This window comes from Phalangium opilio, unplaced genomic scaffold, assembly GCF_054372755.1.
Source record: "Phalangium opilio isolate 3A_F unplaced genomic scaffold, DU_Popi_V2 ptg000082l_1, whole genome shotgun sequence".
Taxonomy (NCBI): Eukaryota; Metazoa; Arthropoda; class Arachnida; order Opiliones; family Phalangiidae; genus Phalangium; species Phalangium opilio.
In genome coordinates this window covers 14,605,694-14,627,104 of record NW_028324189.1, presented here as the reverse complement: position 1 = coordinate 14,627,104, position 21,411 = coordinate 14,605,694, and the positions used below count along the sequence as shown (strand labels likewise).

At 45.5% G+C, this 21,411-nt stretch overlaps 1 non-coding gene across 1 annotated transcript; it reads right to left on the bottom strand.

The window, feature by feature from the left end:
- Positions 1 to 9,483: 9,483 nt before the first annotated feature.
- Positions 9,484 to 9,555, bottom strand: TRNAD-GUC (transfer RNA aspartic acid (anticodon GUC)). Its single transcript has one exon. It is a non-coding gene; the product is annotated as a tRNA-Asp (tRNA).
- Positions 9,556 to 21,411: the final 11,856 nt, after the last annotated feature.

The following is a 21,411-nucleotide window of genomic DNA, read 5'->3' as shown; positions in this document are numbered from 1 at the left end:
GGTTAACAGCCGAACGCGCTAACCATTGAGCCATGGAAGCTCAGAAAATAAATGGTCGTCAGGTATTGTGGAAAAAATTTGACTTTTTACGTCACATCTGAGACCTCAAAACACCGCTCCCGGGTGGGCTCGAACCACCAACCTTTCGATTAACAGCTGAACGCGCTAACCATTGCGCCTTGGAAGCCCAAAAATTAAATGTTCGTCAGGTATTGTGGAAAAACTTTGAATTTTTACGTTACATTTGAGATCTCACAACACCGCTCCCGGGTGGGCTCGAACCACCAACCTTTCGGTTAACAGCCGAACGCGCTAAGGATTGCGCCACGGAAGCCTGAAAATGATATGGTCGTCATGTATTGTGGAAAAACTTTGAATTTTTACATCACATTTGAGATCTCACAACACCGCTCCCGGGTCGGCTCGAACCACCAACCTTTCGGATAACAGCCGAACCCGCTAACCATTGCGCAACGGAAGCCCAAAAATTAAATGTTCGTCAGGTATTGTGGAAAAACTTTGGATTTTTACGTTACATCTTACAACACCGCTCCCGGGTGGCTTCGAACCAACAACCTTTCGGTTAACAGCCGAACGCGCTAACCATTGAGCCATGGAAGCTCAGAAAATAAATGGTCGTCAGGTATTGTGGAAAAACTCTGACATTTTACGTTACATCTTAGATCTCACAACACCGCTCCCGGTTGGGCTCGAACCACCAACCTTTCGGTTAACAGCCGAACGCGCTAACCATTGCGCAACGGAAGCCCAAAAATTAAATGTTCGTCAGGTATTAAGGAAAAACTTTGGATTTTAACGTTACATTTGAGATCTCACAACACCGCTCCCGAGTGGGCTCGAACCACCAACCTTTCTATTAACAGCTGAACGCGCTAACCATTGCGCAACGGAAGCCCCAAAATTAAATGTTCGTCAGGTATTGTGGAAAAACTATGAATTTTTACGTTACATTTGAGATCTCACAACACCGCTCCCCGGTGGGCTCGAACCTCCAACCTTTCGGTTAACAGCCGAACGCGCTAACCATTGCGCAACGGAAGCCCAAAAGTCAAATGTTCGTCAGGTATTGTGGAAAAACTTTGGATTTTTACGTTACATTTGAGATCTCACAACACCGCTCCCGGGTGGTCTCGAACCACCAACCTTTCGGTTAACAGCCGAACGCGCTAACCATTGAGCCATGGAAGCTCAGAAAATAAATGGTCGTCAGGTATTGTGGAAAAAATTTGACTTTTTACGTCACATCTGAGACCTCAAAACACCGCTCCCGGGTGGGCTCGAACCACCAACCTTTCGATTAACAGCTGAACGCGCTAACCATTGCGCCTTGGAAGCCCAAAAATTAAATGTTCGTCAGGTATTGTGGAAAAACTTTGAATTTTTACGTTACATTTGAGATCTCACAACACCGCTCCCGGGTGGGCTCGAACCACCAACCTTTCGGTTAACAGCCGAACGCGCTAATGATTGCGCCACGGAAGCCTGAAAATGATATGGTCGTCATGTATTGTGGAAAAACTTTGAATTTTTACATCACATTTGAGATCTCACAACACCGCTCCCGGGTCGGCTCGAACCATCAACCTTTCTATTAACAGCTGAACGCGCTAACCATTGCAAGACGGAAGCCCAAAAATTAAATGTTCGTCAGGTATTGTGGAAAAACTTCGAATTTTTCCGTTACATTTGAGATCTCACAACACCGCTCACGGGTGGTCTCGAACACCAATCTTTCGGTTAACAGCCGAACGCGCTAACCATTGAGCCATGGAAGCTCAGAAAATAAATGGTCGTCAGGTATTGTGGAAAAACTTTGGATTTTTACGTTACATTTGAGATCTCACAACACCGCTCCCGAGTGGGTTCGAACCATCAACCTTTCTATTAACAGCTGAACGCGCTAACCATTGCAAGACGGAAGCCCAAAAATTAAATGTTCGTCAGGTATTGTGGAAAAACTTCGAATTTTTCCGTTACATTTGAGATCTCACAACACCGCTCACGGGTGGTCTCGAACACCAATCTTTCGGTTAACAGCCGAACGCGCTAACCATTGAGCCATGGAAGCTCAGAAAATAAATGGTCGTCAGGTATTGTGGAAAAACTTTGGATTTTTACGTTACATTTGAGATCTCACAACACCGCTCCCGAGTGGGCTCGAACCACCAACCTTTCTTTTAACAGCTGAACGCGCTAACCATTGCGCAACGGAAGCCCGAAAATGATATGGTCGTCAGGTATTGTGGAAAAACTTTGGATTTTACGTTACATCTAAGACCTCACAACACCGTTCCCGGATGGGCTCGAACCACCAACCTTTCGGTTAACAGCCGAACGCGCTAACCATTGTGCAACGGAAGCCCAAAAATTAAATGTTCGTCAGGTATTGTGGAAAAACTTTGGATTTTTACGTTACATTTGAGATCTCACAACACCGCTCCCGAGTGGGCTCGAACCACCAACCTTTCTATTAACAGCTGAACGCGCTAACCATTGCGCAACGGAAGCCGAAAAATTAAATGTTCGTCAGGTATTGTGGAAAAACTTTGGATTTTTACGTTACATTTGAGATCTCACAACACCGTTCCCGAGTGGGCTCGAACCACCAACCTTTCTATTAACAGCTGAACGCGCTAACCATTGCGCAACGGAAGCCCAAAAATTAAATGTTCGTCAGGTTTTGTGGAAAAACTTTGAATTTTTCCGTTACATTTGAGATCTCACAACACCGCTCACGGGTGTTCTCGAACACCAACCTTTCGGTTAACAGCCGAACGCGCTAACCATTGAGCCATGGAAGCTCAGAAAATAAATGGTCGTCAGGTATTGTGGAAAAACTTTGGATTTTTACGTTACATTTGAGATCTCACAACACCGCTCCCGAGTGGGCTCGAACCACCAACCTTTCTTTTAACAGCTGAACGCGCTAACCATTGCGCAACGGAAGCCCGAAAATGATATGGTCGTCAGGTATTGTGGAAAAACTTTGGATTTTACGTTACATCTAAGACCTCACAACACCGTTCCCGGATGGGCTCGAACCACCAACCTTTCGGTTAACAGCCGAACGCGCTAACCATTGTGCAACGGAAGCCCAAAAATTAAATGTTCGTCAGGTATTGTGGAAAAACTTTGGATTTTTACGTTACATTTGAGATCTCACAACACCGCTCCCGAGTGGGCTCGAACCACCAACCTTTCTATTAACAGCTGAACGCGCTAACCATTGCGCAACGGAAGCCGAAAAATTAAATGTTCGTCAGGTATTGTGGAAAAACTTTGGATTTTTACGTTACATTTGAGATCTCACAACACCGTTCCCGAGTGGGCTCGAACCACCAACCTTTCTATTAACAGCTGAACGCGCTAACCATTGCGCAACGGAAGCCCAAAAATTAAATGTTCGTCAGGTTTTGTGGAAAAACTTTGAATTTTTCCGTTACAATTTGAGATCTCACAACACCGCTCAAGGGTGTTCTCGAACACCAACCTTTCGGTTAACAGCCGAACGCGCTAACCATTGAGCCATGGAAGCTCAGAAAATAAATGGTCGTCAGGTATTGTGGAAAAACTTTGGATTTTTACGTTACATTTGAGATCTCACAACACCGCTCCCGAGTGGGCTCGAACCACCAACCTTTCTTTTAACAGCTGAACGCGCTAACCATTGCGCAACGGAAGCCCGAAAATGATATGGTCGTCAGGTATTGTGGAAAAACTTTGGATTTTACGTTACATCTAAGACCTCACAAAACCGCTCCCGGATGGGCTCGAACCACCAACCTTTCGGTTAAAAGCCGAACGCGCTAACCATTGAGCCATGGAAGCTCAGAAAATAAATGGTCGTCAGGTATTGTGGAAAAACTTTGGATTTTACGTTACATCTAAGACCTCACAACACCGTTCCCGGATGGGCTCGAACCACCAACCTTTCGGTTAACAGCCGAACGCGCTAACCATTGCGCAACGGAAGCCCAAAAAAAAAATGTTCGTCAGGTATTGTGGAAAAAATTTGAATTTTTACGTCACATTTGAGATCTCACAACACCGCTCCCGGGTGGGCTCGAACCACCAACCTTTCGGTTAACAGCCGAACGCGCTAACCATTGCGCAAAGGAAACCCAAAAATTAAATGTTCGTCAGGTATTGTGGAAAAACTTTGGATTTTTCCGTTACATTTGAGATGTCACAACACCGCTCCCGGGTGGTCTCGAACCACCAACCTTTCGGTTAACAGCCGAACGCGCTAACCATTGAGCCATGGAAGCTCAGAAAATAAATGGTCGTCAGGTATTGTGGAAAAAATTTGACTTTTTACGTCACATCTGAGACCTCAAAACACCGCTCCCGGGTGGGCTCGAACCACCAACCTTTCGATTAACAGCTGAACGCGCTAACCATTGCGCCTTGGAAGCCCAAAAATTAAATGTTCGTCAGGTATTGTGGAAAAACTTTGAATTTTTACGTTACATTTGAGATCTCACAACACCGCTCCCGGGTGGGCTCGAACCACCAACCTTTCGGTTAACAGCCGAACGCGCTAAGGATTGCGCCACGGAAGCCTGAAAATGATATGGTCGTCATGTATTGTGGAAAAACTTTGAATTTTTACATCACATTTGAGATCTCACAACACCGCTCCCGGGTCGGCTCGAACCACCAACCTTTCGGATAACAGCCGAACCCGCTAACCATTGCGCAACGGAAGCCCAAAAATTAAATGTTCGTCAGGTATTGTGGAAAAACTTTGGATTTTTACGTTACATCTTACAACACCGCTCCCGGGTGGCTTCGAACCAACAACCTTTCGGTTAACAGCCGAACGCGCTAACCATTGAGCCATGGAAGCTCAGAAAATAAATGGTCGTCAGGTATTGTGGAAAAACTCTGACATTTTACGTTACATCTTAGATCTCACAACACCGCTCCCGGTTGGGCTCGAACCACCAACCTTTCGGTTAACAGCCGAACGCGCTAACCATTGCGCAACGGAAGCCCAAAAATTAAATGTTCGTCAGGTATTAAGGAAAAACTTTGGATTTTAACGTTACATTTGAGATCTCACAACACCGCTCCCGAGTGGGCTCGAACCACCAACCTTTCTATTAACAGCTGAACGCGCTAACCATTGCGCAACGGAAGCCCCAAAATTAAATGTTCGTCAGGTATTGTGGAAAAACTATGAATTTTTACGTTACATTTGAGATCTCACAACACCGCTCCCCGGTGGGCTCGAACCTCCAACCTTTCGGTTAACAGCCGAACGCGCTAACCATTGCGCAACGGAAGCCCAAAAGTCAAATGTTCGTCAGGTATTGTGGAAAAACTTTGGATTTTTACGTTACATTTGAGATCTCACAACACCGCTCCCGGGTGGTCTCGAACCACCAACCTTTCGGTTAACAGCCGAACGCGCTAACCATTGCGCAAAGGAATCCCAAAAATTAAATGTTCGTCAGGTATTGTGGAAAAACTTTGGATTTTTCCGTTACATTTGAGATGTCACAACACCGCTCCCGGGTGGTCTCGAACCACCAACCTTTCGGTTAACAGCCGAACGCGCTAACCATTGAGCCATGGAAGCTCAGAAAATAAATGGTCGTCAGGTATTGTGGAAAAAATTTGACTTTTTACGTCACATCTGAGACCTCAAAACACCGCTCCCGGGTGGGCTCGAACCACCAACCTTTCGATTAACAGCTGAACGCGCTAACCATTGCGCCTTGGAAGCCCAAAAATTAAATGTTCGTCAGGTATTGTGGAAAAACTTTGAATTTTTACGTTACATTTGAGATCTCACAACACCGCTCCCGGGTGGGCTCGAACCACCAACCTTTCGGTTAACAGCCGAACGCGCTAATGATTGCGCCACGGAAGCCTGAAAATGATATGGTCGTCATGTATTGTGGAAAAACTTTGAATTTTTACATCACATTTGAGATCTCACAACACCGCTCCCGGGTCGGCTCGAACCACCAACCTTTCGGATAACAGCCGAACCCGCTAACCATTGCGCAACGGAAGCCCAAAAATTAAATGTTCGTCAGGTATTGTGGAAAAACTTTGGATTTTTACGTTACATCTTACAACACCGCTCCCGGGTGGCTTCGAACCAACAACCTTTCGGTTAACAGCCGAACGCGCTAACCATTGAGCCATGGAAGCTCAGAAAATAAATGGTCGTCAGGTATTGTGGAAAAACTCTGACATTTTACGTTAAATCTTAGATCTCACAACACCGCTCCCGGTTGGGCTCGAACCACCAACCTTTCGGTTAACAGCCGAACGCGCTAACCATTGCGCAACGGAAGCCCAAAAATTAAATGTTCGTCAGGTATTAAGGAAAAACTTTGGATTTTAACGTTACATTTGAGATCTCACAACACCGCTCCCGAGTGGGCTCGAACCACCAACCTTTCTATTAACAGCTGAACGCGCTAACCATTGCGCAACGGAAGCCCCAAAATTAAATGTTCGTCAGGTATTGTGGAAAAACTATGAATTTTTACGTTACATTTGAGATCTCACAACACCGCTCCCCGGTGGGCTCGAACCACCAACCTTTCGGTTAACAGCCGAACGCGCTAACCATTGCGCAACGGAAGCCCAAAAGTCAAATGTTCGTCAGGTATTGTGGAAAAACTTTGGATTTTTACGTTACATTTGAGATCTCACAACACCGCTCCCGGGTGGTCTCGAACCACCAACCTTTCGGTTAACAGCCGAACGCGCTAACCATTGAGCCATGGAAGCTCAGAAAATAAAAGGTCGTCAGGTATTGTGGAAAAACTTTGACACTTTACGTCACATCTGAGACCTCAAAACACCGCTCCCGGGTGGGCTCGAACCACCAACCTTTCGATTAACAGCTGAACGCGCTAACCATTGCGCCACGGAAGCCAAAAATTAAATGTTCGTCAGGTATTGTGGAAAAACTTTGAATTTTTACGTTACATTTGAGATCTCACAACACCGCTCCCGGGTGGGCTCGAACCACCAACCTTTCGGTTAACAGCCGAACGCGCTAATGATTGCGCCACGGAAGCCTGAAAATGATATGGTCGTCATTTATTGTGGAAAAACTTTGGATTTTTCCGTTACATTTGAGATGTCACAACACCGCTCCCGGGTGGTCTCGAACCACCAACCTTTCGGTTAACAGCCGAACGCGCTAACCATTGAGCCATGGAAGCTCAGAAAATAAATGGTCGTCAGGTATTGTGGAAAAAATTTGACTTTTTACGTCACATCTGAGACCTCAAAACACCGCTCCCGGGTGGTCTCGAACCACCAACCTTTCGGTTAACAGCCGAACGCGCTAACCATTGCGCAAAGGAATCCCAAAAATTAAATGTTCGTCAGGTATTGTGGAAAAACTTTGGATTTTTCCGTTACATTTGAGATGTCACAACACCGCTCCCGGGTGGTCTCGAACCACCAACCTTTCGGTTAACAGCCGAACGCGCTAACCATTGAGCCATGGAAGCTCAGAAAATAAATGGTCGTCAGGTATTGTGGAAAAAATTTGACTTTTTACGTCACATCTGAGACCTCAAAACACCGCTCCCGGGTGGGCTCGAACCACCAACCTTTCGATTAACAGCTGAACGCGCTAACCATTGCGCCTTGGAAGCCCAAAAATTAAATGTTCGTCAGGTATTGTGGAAAAACTTTGAATTTTTACGTTACATTTGAGATCTCACAACACCGCTCCCGGGTGGGCTCGAACCACCAACCTTTCGGTTAACAGCCGAACGCGCTAATGATTGCGCCACGGAAGCCTGAAAATGATATGGTCGTCATGTATTGTGGAAAAACTTTGAATTTTTACATCACATTTGAGATCTCACAACACCGCTCCCGGGTCGGCTCGAACCACCAACCTTTCGGATAACAGCCGAACCCGCTAACCATTGCGCAACGGAAGCCCAAAAATTAAATGTTCGTCAGGTATTGTGGAAAAACTTTGGATTTTTACGTTACATCTTACAACACCGCTCCCGGGTGGCTTCGAACCAACAACCTTTCGGTTAACAGCCGAACGCGCTAACCATTGAGCCATGGAAGCTCAGAAAATAAATGGTCGTCAGGTATTGTGGAAAAACTCTGACATTTTACGTTACATCTTAGATCTCACAACACCGCTCCCGGTTGGGCTCGAACCACCAACCTTTCGGTTAACAGCCGAACGCGCTAACCATTGCGCAACGGAAGCCCAAAAATTAAATGTTCGTCAGGTATTAAGGAAAAACTTTGGATTTTAACGTTACATTTGAGATCTCACAACACCGCTCCCGAGTGGGCTCGAACCACCAACCTTTCTATTAACAGCTGAACGCGCTAACCATTGCGCAACGGAAGCCCCAAAATTAAATGTTCGTCAGGTATTGTGGAAAAACTATGAATTTTTACGTTACATTTGAGATCTCACAACACCGCTCCCCGGTGGGCTCGAACCACCAACCTTTCGGTTAACAGCCGAACGCGCTAACCATTGCGCAACGGAAGCCCAAAAGTCAAATGTTCGTCAGGTATTGTGGAAAAACTTTGGATTTTTACGTTACATTTGAGATCTCACAACACCGCTCCCGGGTGGTCTCGAACCACCAACCTTTCGGTTAACAGCCGAACGCGCTAACCATTGAGCCATGGAAGCCAAAAATTAAATGTTCGTCAGGTATTGTGGAAAAACTTTGAATTTTTACGTTACATTTGAGATCTCACAACACCGCTCCCGGGTGGGCTCGAACCACCAACCTTTCGGTTAACAGCCGAACGCGCTAACCATTGCGCCACGGAAGCCAAAAATTAAATGTTCGTCAGGTATTGTGGAAAAACTTTGAATTTTTACGTTACATTTGAGATCTCACAACACCGCTCCCGGGTGGGCTCGAACCACCAACCTTTCGGTTAACAGCCGAACGCGCTAATGATTGCGCCACGGAAGCCTGAAAATGATATGGTCGTCATTTATTGTGGAAAAACTTTGGATTTTACGTTACATCTAAGACCTCACAACACCGCTCCCGGATGTTCTCGAACCACCAACCTTTCGGTTAACAGCCGAACGCGCTAACCATTGCGCAACGGAAGCCCAAAATTTAAATGTTCGTCAGGTATTGTGGAAAAACTTTGGATTTTTACGTTACATTTGAGATCTCACAACACCGCTCCCGGGTGTCCTCGAACCACCAACCTATCGGTTAACAGCCGAACGCGCTAACCATTGAGCCATGGAAGCTCAGAAAATAAAAGGTCGTCAGGTATTGTGGAAAAACTTTGGATTTTTACGTTACACTTGAGATCTCACAACACCGCTCCCGGGAGGGCTCAAACCACCAACCTTTCGGTTAACAGCCAAACGCGCTAACTATTGAGCCATGGAAGCTCAGAAAATAAATGGTCGTCAGGTATTGTGGAAAAACTCTGACATTTTACGTTACATCTTAGATCTCACAACACCGCTCCCGGTTGGGCTCGAACCAAAACCTTTCGGTTGACAGCCGAACGCACTAACCATTGCGCAACGGAAGCCCAAAAATTAAATGTTCGTCAGGTATTGTGGAAAAACTTTGGATTTTTACGTTACATCTTAGATCTCACAACACCGCTCCCGGTTGGGCTCGAACCACCAACCTTTCGGTTAACAGCCGAACGCGCTAACCATTGCGCAACGGAAGCCCAAAAATTAAATGTTCATCAGGTATTGTGGAAAAACTTTGGATTTTAACGTTACATTTGAGATCTCACAACACCGCTCCCGAGTGGGTTCGAACCATCAACCTTTCTATTAACAGCTGAACGCGCTAACCATTGCAAGACGGAAGCCCAAAAATTAAATGTTCGTCAGGTATTGTGGAAAAACTTTGAATTTTTCCGTTACATTTGAGATCTCACAACACCGCTCACGGGTGGTCTCAAACACCAACCTTTCGGTTAACAGCCGAACGCGCTAACCATTGAGCCATGGAAGCTCAGAAAATAAATGGTCGTCAGGTATTGTGGAAAAACTTTGGATTTTTACATTACATTTGAGATCTCACAACACCGCTCCCGAGTGGGCTCGAACCACCAACCTTTCGGTTAACAGCCGAACGCGCTAACCATTGCGCAACGGAAGCCCAAAAATTAAATGTTCGTCAGGTATTGTGGAAAAACTTTGGATTTTTACGTTACATTTGAGATCTCACAACACCGCTCCCGGGTGGGCTCGAACCACCAACCTTTCGGTTAACAGCCGAACGCGCTAACTATTGAGCCATGGAAGCTCAGAAAATAAAAGGTCGTCAGGTATTGTGGAAAAACTTTGGATTTTTACGTTACACTTGAGATCTCACAACACCGCTCCCGGGAGGGCTCAAACCACCAACCTTTCGGTTAACAGCCAAACGCGCTAACTATTGAGCCATGGAAGCTCAGAAAATAAATGGTCGTCAGGTATTGTGGAAAAACTCTGACATTTTACGTTACATCTTAGATCTCACAACACCGCTCCCGGTTGGGCTCGAACCACCAACCTTTCGGTTAACAGCCGAACGCGCTAACCATTGCGCAACGGAAGCCCAAAAATTAAATGTTCTTCAGGTATTGTGGAAAAACTTTGGATTTTTACGTTACATTTGAGATCTCACAACACCGCTCCCGGGTGGGCTCGAACCACCAACCTTTCGGTTAACAGCCGAACGCGCTAACTATTGAGCCATGGAAGCTCAGAAAATAAATGGTCGTCAGGTATTGTGGAAAAACTTTGACTTTTTACGTCACATCTGAGACCTCACAACACCGCTCCCGGGTGGGCTCGAACCACCAACCTTTCTACTAACAGCTGAACGCGCTAACCATTGCGCAACGGAAGCCCAAAAATTAAATGTTCGTCAGGTATTGTGGAAAAACTTTGAATTTTTCCGTTACATTTGAGGTCTCACAACACCGCTCACGGGTGGTCTCGAACACCAACCTTTCGGTTAACAGCCGAACGCGCTAACCATTGAGCCAAGGAAGCTCAGAAAATAAATTGTCGTCAGGTATTGTGGAAAAACTTTGGATTTTTACGTTACATTTGAGATATCACAACACCGCTCCCGAGTGGGCTCGAACCACCAACCTTTCTTTTAACAGCTGAACGCGCTAACCATTGCGCAACGGAAGCCCGAAAATGATATGGTCGTCAGGTATTGTGGAAAAACTTTGACTTTTTACGTCACATCTGAGACCTCACAACACCGCTCCCGGGTCGGCTCGAACCACCAACCTTTCTACTAACAGCTGAACGCGCTAACCATTGCGCAACGGAAGCCCGAAAATGATATGGTCGTCAGGTATTGTAAAAAAACTTTGGATTTTTACGTTGCATTTGAGATCTCACAACACCGCTCCCGAGTGGGCTCGAACCAAAAACCTTTCTATTAACAGCTGAACGCGCTAACCATTGCGCAACGGAAGCCCAAAATTAAATGTTCGTCAGGTATTGTGGAAAAACTTTGAATTTTTACGTTACATTTGAGATCTCACAACACCGCTCCCGGGTGGGCTCGAACCACCAACCTTTCGGTTAACAGCCGAAAGCGCTAACCATTGAGCTATGGAAGCTCAGAAAATAAATGGTCGTCAGGTATTGTGGAAAAACTTTGACTTTTTACGTCACATCTGAGACCTCACAACACCGCTCCCGGGTGGGCTCGAACCACCAACCTTTCGACTAACAGCTGAACGCGCTAACCATTGCGCAACGGAAGCCCAAAAATTAAATGTTCGTCAGGTATTGTGGAAAAACTTTGAATTTTTACATTACACATAAGATCTCACAACACCGCTCCCGGGAGGGCTCAAACCACCAACCTTTCGGTTAACAGCCGAACGCGCTAACCATTGCGCAACGGAAGCCCAAAAATTAAATGTTCGTCAGGTATTGTGGAAAAACTTTGGATTTTTACGTTACATTTGAGATCTCACAACACCGCTCCCGAGTGGGCTCGAACCACCAACCTTTCTATTAACAGCTGAACGCGCTAACCATTGCGCAACGGAAGCCCAAAAATTAAATGTTCGTCAGGTATTGTGGAAAAACTTTGGATTTTTACGTTACATTTGAGATCTCACAACACCGTTCCCGAGTGGGCTCGAACCACCAACCTTTCTATTAACAGCTGAACGCGCTAACCATTGCGCAACGGAAGCCCAAAAATTAAATGTTCGTCAGGTATTGTGGAAAAACTTTGAATTTTTCCATTACATTTGAGATCTCACAACACCGCTCACGGGTGGTCTCGAACACCAACCTTTCGGTTAACAGCCGAACGCGCTAACCATTGAGCCATGGAAGCTCAGAAAATAAATGGTCGTCAGGTATTGTGGAAAAACTTTGGATTTTTACGTTACATTTGAGATCTCACAACACCGCTCCCGAGTGGGCTCGAACCACCAACCTTTCTTTTAACAGCTGAACGCGCTAACCATTGCGCAACGGAAGCCCGAAAATGATATGGTCGTCAGGTATTGTGGAAAAACTTTGGATTTTACGTTACATCTAAGACCTCACAACACCGCTCCCGGATGGGCTCGAACCACCAACCTTTCGGTTAACAGCCGAACGCGCTAACCATTGCGCAACGGAAGCCCAAAAATTAAATGTTCGTCAGGTATTGTGGAAAAACATTGGATTTTTACGTTACATTTGAGATCTCACAACACCGCTCCCGAGTGGGCTTGAACCACCAACCTTTCTATTAACAGCTGAACGCGCTAACCATTGCGCAACGGAAGCCCAAAAATTAAATGTTCGTCAGGTATTGTGGAAAAACTTTGGATTTTTACGTTACATTTGAGATCTCACAACACCGTTCCCGAGTGGGCTCGAACCACCAACCTTTCTATTAACAGCTGAACGCGCTAACCATTGCGCAACGGAAGCCCAAAAATTAAATGTTCGTCAGGTATTGTGGAAAAACTTTGAATTTTTCCATTACATTTGAGATCTCACAACACCGCTCACGGGTGGTCTCGAACACCAACCTTTCGGTTAACAGCCGAACGCGCTAACCATTGAGCCATGGAAGCTCAGAAAATAAATGGTCGTCAGGTATTGTGGAAAAACTTTGGATTTTTACGTTACATTTGAGATCTCACAACACCGCTCCCGAGTGGGCTCGAACCACCAACCTTTCTTTTAACAGCTGAACGCGCTAACCATTGCGCAACGGAAGCCCGAAAATGATATGGTCGTCAGGTATTGTGGAAAAACTTTGGATTTTACGTTACATCTAAGACCTCACAACACCGCTCCCGGATGGGCTCGAACCACCAACCTTTCGGTTAACAGCCGAACGCGCTAACCATTGCGCAACGGAAGCCCAAAAATTAAATGTTCGTCAGGTATTGTGGAAAAACATTGGATTTTTACGTTACATTTGAGATCTCACAACACCGCTCCCGAGTGGGCTTGAACCACCAACCTTTCTATTAACAGCTGAACGCGCTAACCATTGCGCAACGGAAGCCCAAAAATTAAATGTTCGTTAGGTATTGTGGAAAAACTTTGAATTTTTACGTTACATTTGAGATCTCACAACACCGCTCCCGAGTGGGCTCGAACCACCAACCTTTCTATTAAAAGCTGAACGCGCTAACCATTGCGCAACGGAAGACCAAAAATTAAATGTTCGTCAGGTATTGTGGAAAAACTTGGATTTTTACGTTACACTTGAGATCTCACAACACCGCTCCCGGGAGGGCTCAAACCACCAACCTTTCGGTTAACAGCCGAACGCGCTAATCATTGCGCAATGGAAGCCCAAAAATTAAATGTTCGTCAGGTATTGTGGAAAAACTTTGAATTTTTACGTTACACTTGAGATCTCACAACACCGCTCCCGGGAGGGCTCAAACCACCAACCTTTCGGTTAACAGCCAAACGCGCTAACTATTGAGCCATGGAAGCTCAGAAAATAAATGGTCGTCAGGTATTGTGGAAAAACTCTGACATTTTACGTTACATCTTAGATCTCACAACACCGCTCCCGGTTGGGCTCGAACCACCAACCTTTCGGTTAACAGCCGAACGCGCTAACCATTGCGCAACGGAAGCCCAAAAATTAAAAGTTCGTCAGGTATTGTGGAAAAACTTTGGATTTTTACGTTACATCTTAGATCTCACAACACCGCTCCCGGTTGGGCTCGAACCACCAACCTTTCGGTTAACAGCCGAACGCGCTAACCATTGCGCAACGGAAGCCCAAAAATTAAATGTTCGTCAGGTATTGTGGAAAAACTTTGGATTTTTATGTTACATTTGAGATCTCACAACACCGCTCCCGAGTGGGCTCGAACCACCAACCTTTCTATTAACAGCTGAACGCGCTAACCATTGCGCAACGGAAGCCCAAAAATTAAATGTTCGTCAGGTATTGTGGAAAAACTTTGGATTTTTACGTTACATTTGAGATCTCACAACACCGTTCCCGAGTGGGCTCGAACCACCAACCTTTCTATTAACAGCTGAACGCGCTAACCATTGCGCAACGGAAGCCCAAAAATTAAATGTTCGTCAGGTATTGTGGAAAAACTTTGAATTTTTCCGTTACATTTGAGATCTCACAACACCGCTCACGGGTGGTCTCGAACACCAACCTTTCGATTAACAGCCGAACGCGCTAACCATTGAGCCATGGAAGCTCAGAAAATAAATGGTCGTCAGGTATTGTGGAAAAACTTTGGATTTTTACGTTACATTTGAGATCTCACAACACCGCTCCCGAGTGGGCTCGAACCACCAACCTTTCTTTTAACAGCTGAACGCGCTAACCATTGCGCAACGGAAGCCCGAAAATGATATGGTCTTCAGGTATTGTGGAAAAACTTTGGATTTTACGTTACATCTAAGACCTCACAACACCGCTCCCGGATGGGCTCGAACCACCAACCTTTCGGTTAACAGCCGAACGCGCTAATCATTGCGCAATGGAAGCCCAAAAATTAAATGTTCGTCAGGTATTGTGGAAAAACTTTGAATTTTTACGTTACACTTGAGATCTCACAACACCGCTCCCGGGAGGGCTCAAACCACCAACCTTTCGGTTAACAGCCAAACGCGCTAACTATTGAGCCATGGAAGCTCAGAAAATAAATGGTCGTCAGGTATTGTGGAAAAACTCTGACATTTTACGTTACATCTTAGATCTCACAACACCGCTCCCGAGTGGGCTCGAACCACCAACCTTTCTATTAACAGCTGAACGCGCTAACCATTGCGCAACGGAAGCCCAAAAATTAAATGTTCGTCAGGTATTGTGGAAAAACTTTGGATTTTTACGTTACATTTGAGATCTCACAACACCGTTCCCGAGTGGGCTCGAACCACCAACCTTTCTATTAACAGCTGAACGCGCTAACCATTGCGCAACGGAAGCCCAAAAATTAAATGTTCGTCAGGTATTGTGGAAAAACTTTGAATTTTTCCGTTACATTTGAGATCTCACAACACCGCTCACGGGTGGTCTCGAACACCAACCTTTCGGTTAACAGCCGAACGCGCTAACCATTGAGCCATGGAAGCTCAGAAAATAAATGGTCGTCAGGTATTGTGGAAAAACTTTGGATTTTTACGTTACATTTGAGATCTCACAACACCGCTCCCGAGTGGGCTCGAACCACCAACCTTTCTTTTAACAGCTGAACGCGCTAACCATTGCGCAACGGAAGCCCGAAAATGATATGGTCTTCAGGTATTGTGGAAAAACTTTGGATTTTACGTTACATCTAAGACCTCACAACACCGCTCCCGGATGGGCTCGAACCACCAACCTTTCGGTTAACAGCCGAACGCGCTAATCATTGCGCAATGGGAGCCCAAAAATTAAATGTTCGTCAGGTATTGTGGAAAAACTTTGAATTTTTACGTTACACTTGAGATCTCACAACACCGCTCCCGGGAGGGCTCAAACCACCAACCTTTCGGTTAACAGCCAAACGCGCTAACTATTGAGCCATGGAAGCTCAGAAAATAAATGGTCGTCAGGTATTGTGGAAAAACTCTGACATTTTACGTTACATCTTAGATCTCACAACACCGCTTCCGGTTGGGCTCGAACCACCAACCTTTCGGTTAACAGCCGAACGCGCTAACCATTGCGCAACGGAAGCCCAAAAATTAAATGTTCGTCAGGTATTGTGGAAAAACTTTGGATTTTTACGTTACATCTTAGATCTCACAACACCGCTCCCGGTTGGGCTCGAACCACCAACCTTTCGGTTAACAGCCGAACGCGCTAACCATTGCGCAACGGAAGCCCAAAAATTAAATGTTCGTCAGGTATTGTGGAAAAACATTGGATTTTTACGTTACATTTGAGATCTCACAACACCGCTCCCGAGTGGGCTCGAACCACCAACCTTTCTATTAACAGCTGAACGCGCTAACCATTGCGCAACGGAAGCCCAAAAATTAAATGTTCGTCAGGTATTGTGGAAAAACTTTGGATTTTTACGTTACATTTGAGATCTCACAACACCGTTCCCGAGTGGGCTCGAACCACCAACCTTTCTATTAACAGCTGAACGCGCTAACCATTGCGCAACAGAAGCCCAAAAATTAAATGTTCGTCAGGTATTGTGGAAAAACTTTGAATTTTTCCGTTACATTTGAGATCTCAAAACACCGCTCACGGGTGGTCTCGAACACCAACCTTTCGATTAACAGCCGAACGCGCTAACCATTGAGCCATGGAAGCTCAGAAAATAAATGGTCGTCAGGTATTGTGGAAAAACTTTGGATTTTTACGTTACATTTGAGATCTCACAACACCGCTCCCGAGTGGGCTCGAACCACCAACCTTTCTTTTAACAGCTGAACGCGCTAACCATTGCGCAACGGAAGCCCGAAAATGATATGGTCTTCAGGTATTGTGGAAAAACTTTGGATTTTACGTTACATCTAAGACCTCACAACACCGCTCCCGGATGGGCTCGAACCACCAACCTTTCGGTTAACAGCCGAACGCGCTAATCATTGCGCAATGGAAGCCCAAAAATTAAATGTTCGTCAGGTATTGTGGAAAAACTTTGAATTTTTACGTTACACTTGAGATCTCACAACACCGCTCCCGGGAGGGCTCAAACCACCAACCTTTCGGTTAACAGCCAAACGCGCTAACTATTGAGCCATGGAAGCTCAGAAAATAAATGGTCGTCAGGTATTGTGGAAAAACTCTGACATTTTACGTTACATCTTAGATCTCACAACACCGCTCCCGGTTGGGCTCGAACCACCAACCTTTCGGTTAACAGCCGAACGCGCTAACCATTGCGCAACGGAAGCCCAAAAATTAAATGTTCGTCAGGTATTAGGGAAAAACTTTGAATTTTTACGTTACATTTGAGATCTCACAACACCGCTCCCGGGTGGGCTCGAACCACCAACCTTTCGGTTAACAGCCGAAAGCGCTAACCATTGAGCTATGGAAGCTCAGAAAATAAATGGTCGTCAGGTATTGTGGAAAAACTTTGACTTTTTACGTCACATCTGAGACCTCACAACACCGCTCCCGGGTGGGCTCGAACCACCAACCTTTCGACTAACAGCTGAACGCGCTAACCATTGCGCAACGGAAGCCCAAAAATTTAATGTTCGTCAGGTATTGTGGAAAAACTTTGAATTTTTACGTTACACATAAGATCTCACAACACCGCTCCCGGGAGGGCTCAAACCACCAACCTTTCGGTTAACAGCCGAACGCGCTAACCATTGCGCAACGGAAGCCCAAAAATTAAATGTTCGTCAGTTATTGTGGAAAAACTTTGGATTTTTACGTTACATTTGAGATCTCACAACACCGCTCCCGAGTGGGCTCGAACCACCAACCTTTCTATTAACAGCTGAACGCGCTAACCATTGCGCAACGGAAGCCCAAAAATTAAATTTTCGTCAGGTATTGTGGAAAAACTTTGGATTTTTACGTTACATTTGAGATCTCACAACACCGTTCCCGAGTGGGCTCGAACCACCAACCTTTCTATTAACAGCTGAACGCGCTAACCATTGCGCAACGGAAGCCCAAAAATTAAATGTTCGTCAGGTATTGTGGAAAAACTTTGAATTTTTACGTTACACTTGAGATCTCACAACACCGCTCCCGGGAGGGCTCAAACCACCAACCTTTCGGTTAACAGCCAAACGCTCTAACTATTGAGCCATGGAAGCTCAGAAAATAAATGGTCGTCAGGTATTGTGGAAAAACTGTGACATTTTACGTTACATCTTAGATCTCACAACACCGCTCCCGGTTGGGCTCGAACCACCAACCTTTCGGTTAACAGCCGAACGCGCTAACCATTGCGCAACGGAAGCCCAAAAATTAAATGTTCGTCAGGTATTGTGGAAAAACTTTGGATTTTTACGTTACATCTTAGATCTCACAACACCGCTCCCGGTTGGGCTCGAACCACCAACCTTTCGGTTAACAGCCGAACGCGCTAACCATTGCGCAACGGAAGCCCAAAAATTAAATGTTCGTCAGGTATTGTGGAAAAACTTTGGATTTTTACGTTACATTTGAGATCTCACAACACCGCTCCCGAGTGGGCTCGAACCACCAACCTTTCTATTAACAGCTGAACGCGCTAACCATTGCGCAACGGAAGCCCAAAAATTAAATGTTCGTCAGGTATTGTGGAAAAACTTTGGATTTTTACGTTACATTTGAGATCTCACAACACCGTTCCCGAGTGGGCTCGAACCACCAACCTTTCTATTAACAGCTGAACGCGCTAACCATTGAGCCATGGAAGCTCAGAAAATAAATGGTCGTCAGGTATTGTGGAAAAACTTTGGATTTTTACGTTACATTTGAGATCTCACAACACCGCTCCCGAGTGGGCTCGAACCACCAACCTTTCTTTTAACAGCTGAACGCGCTAACCATTGCGCAACGGAAGCCCGAAAATGATATGGTCTTCAGGTATTGTGGAAAAACTTTGGATTTTACGTTACATCTAAGACCTCACAACACCGCTCCCGGATGGGCTCGAACCACCAACCTTTCGGTTAACAGCCGAACGCGCTAACCATTGCGCAACGGAAGCCCAAAAATTAAATGTTCGTCAGGTATTGTGGAAAAACATTGGATTTTTACGTTACATTTGAGATCTCTCAACACCGCTCCCGAGTGGGCTCGAACCACCAACCTTTCTATTAACAGCTGAACGCGCTAACCATTGCGCAACGGACGCCCAAAAATTAAATGTTCGTCAGGTATTGTGGAAAAACTTTGAATTTTTACGTTACATTTGAGATCTCACAACACCGCTCCCGGATGGGCTCGAACCACCAACTTTTCGGTTAACAGCCGAACGCGCTAACCATTGCGCAACGGATGCCCAAAAATTAAATGTTCGTCAGGTATTGTGGAAAAACTTTGGATTTTTACGTTACATTTGAGATCTCACAACACCGCTCCCAAGTGGGCTCGAACCACCAACCTTTCTATTAACAGCTGAACGCGCTAACCATTGCGCAACGGAAGCCCAAAAATTAAATGTTCGTCAGGTATTGTGGAAAAACTTTGGATTTTTACGTTGCATTTGAGATCTCACAACACCGCTCCCGAGTGGGCTCGAACCACCAACCTTTCGATTAACAGCCGAACGCGCTAACCATTGCGCAACGGAAGCCCAAAATTAAATGTTCGTCAGGTATTGTGGAAAAACTTTGAATTTTTACGTTACATTTGAGATCTCACAACACCGCTCCCGGGTGGGCTCGAACCACCAACCTTTCGGTTAACAGCCGAAAGCGCTAACCATTGAGCTATGGAAGCTCAGAAAATAAATGGTCGTCAGGTATTGTGGAAAAACTTTGACTTTTTACGTCACATCTGAGACCTCACAACACCGCTCCCGGGTGGGCTCGAACCACCAACCTTTCGACTAACAGCTGAACGCGCTAACCATTGCGCAACGGAAGCCCAAAAATTAAATGTTCGTCAGGTATTGTGGAAAAACTTTGAATTTTTACGTTACACATAAGATCTCACAACACCGCTCCCGGGAGGGCTCAAACCACCAACCTTTCGGTTAACAGCCGAACGCGCTAACCATTGCGCAACGGAAGCCCAAAAATTAAATGTTCGTCAGGTATTGTGGAAAAACTTTGGATTTTTGCGTTACATTTGAGATCTCACAACACCGCTCCCGAGTGGGCTCGAACCACCAACCTTTCTTTTAACAGCTGAACGCGCTAACCATTGCGCAACGGAAGCCCGAAAATGATATGGTCGTCAGGTATTGTAAAAAAACTTTGGATTTTTACGTTGCATTTGAGATCTCACAACACCGCTCCCGAGTGGGCTCGAACCACCAACCTTTCTATTAACAGCTGAACGCGCTAACCATTGCGCAACGGAAGCCCAAAATTAAATGTTCGTCAGGTATTGTGGAAAAACTTTGAATTTTTACGTTACATTTGAGATCTCACAACACCGCTCCCGGGTGGGCTCGAACCACCAACCTTTCGGTTAACAGCCGAAAGCGCTAACCATTGAGCTATGGAAGCTCAGAAAATAAATGGTCGTCAGGTATTGTGGAAAAACTTTGACTTTTTACGTCACATCTGAGACCTCACAACACCGCTCCCGGGTGGGCTCGAACCACCAACCTTTCGACTAACAGCTGAACGCGCTAACCATTGCGCAACGGAAGCCCAAAAATTAAATGTTCGTCAGGTATTGTGGAAAAACTTTGAATTTTTACATTACACATAAGATCTCACAACACCGCTCCCGGGAGGGCTCAAACCACCAACCTTTCGGTTAACAGCCGAACGCGCTAACCATTGCGCAACGGAAGCCCAAAAATTAAATGTTCGTCAGGTATTGTGGAAAAACTTTGGATTTTTACGTTACATTTGAGATCTCACAACACCGCTCCCGAGTGGGCTCGAACCACCAACCTTTCTATTAACAGCTGAACGCGCTAACCATTGCGCAACGGAAGCCCAAAAATTAAATGTTCGTCAGGTATTGTGGAAAAACTTTGGATTTTTACGTTACATTTGAGATCTCACAACACCGTTCCCGAGTGGGCTCGAACCACCAACCTTTCTATTAACAGCTGAACGCGCTAACCATTGCGCAACGGAAGCCCAAAAATTAAATGTTCGTCAGGTATTGTGGAAAAACTTTGAATTTTTCCATTACATTTGAGATCTCACAACACCGCTCACGGGTGGTCTCGAACACCAACCTTTCGGTTAACAGCCGAACGCGCTAACCATTGAGCCATGGAAGCTCAGAAAATAAATGGTCGTCAGGTATTGTGGAAAAACTTTGGATTTTTACGTTACATTTGAGATCTCACAACACCGCTCCCGAGTGGGCTCGAACCACCAACCTTTCTTTTAAC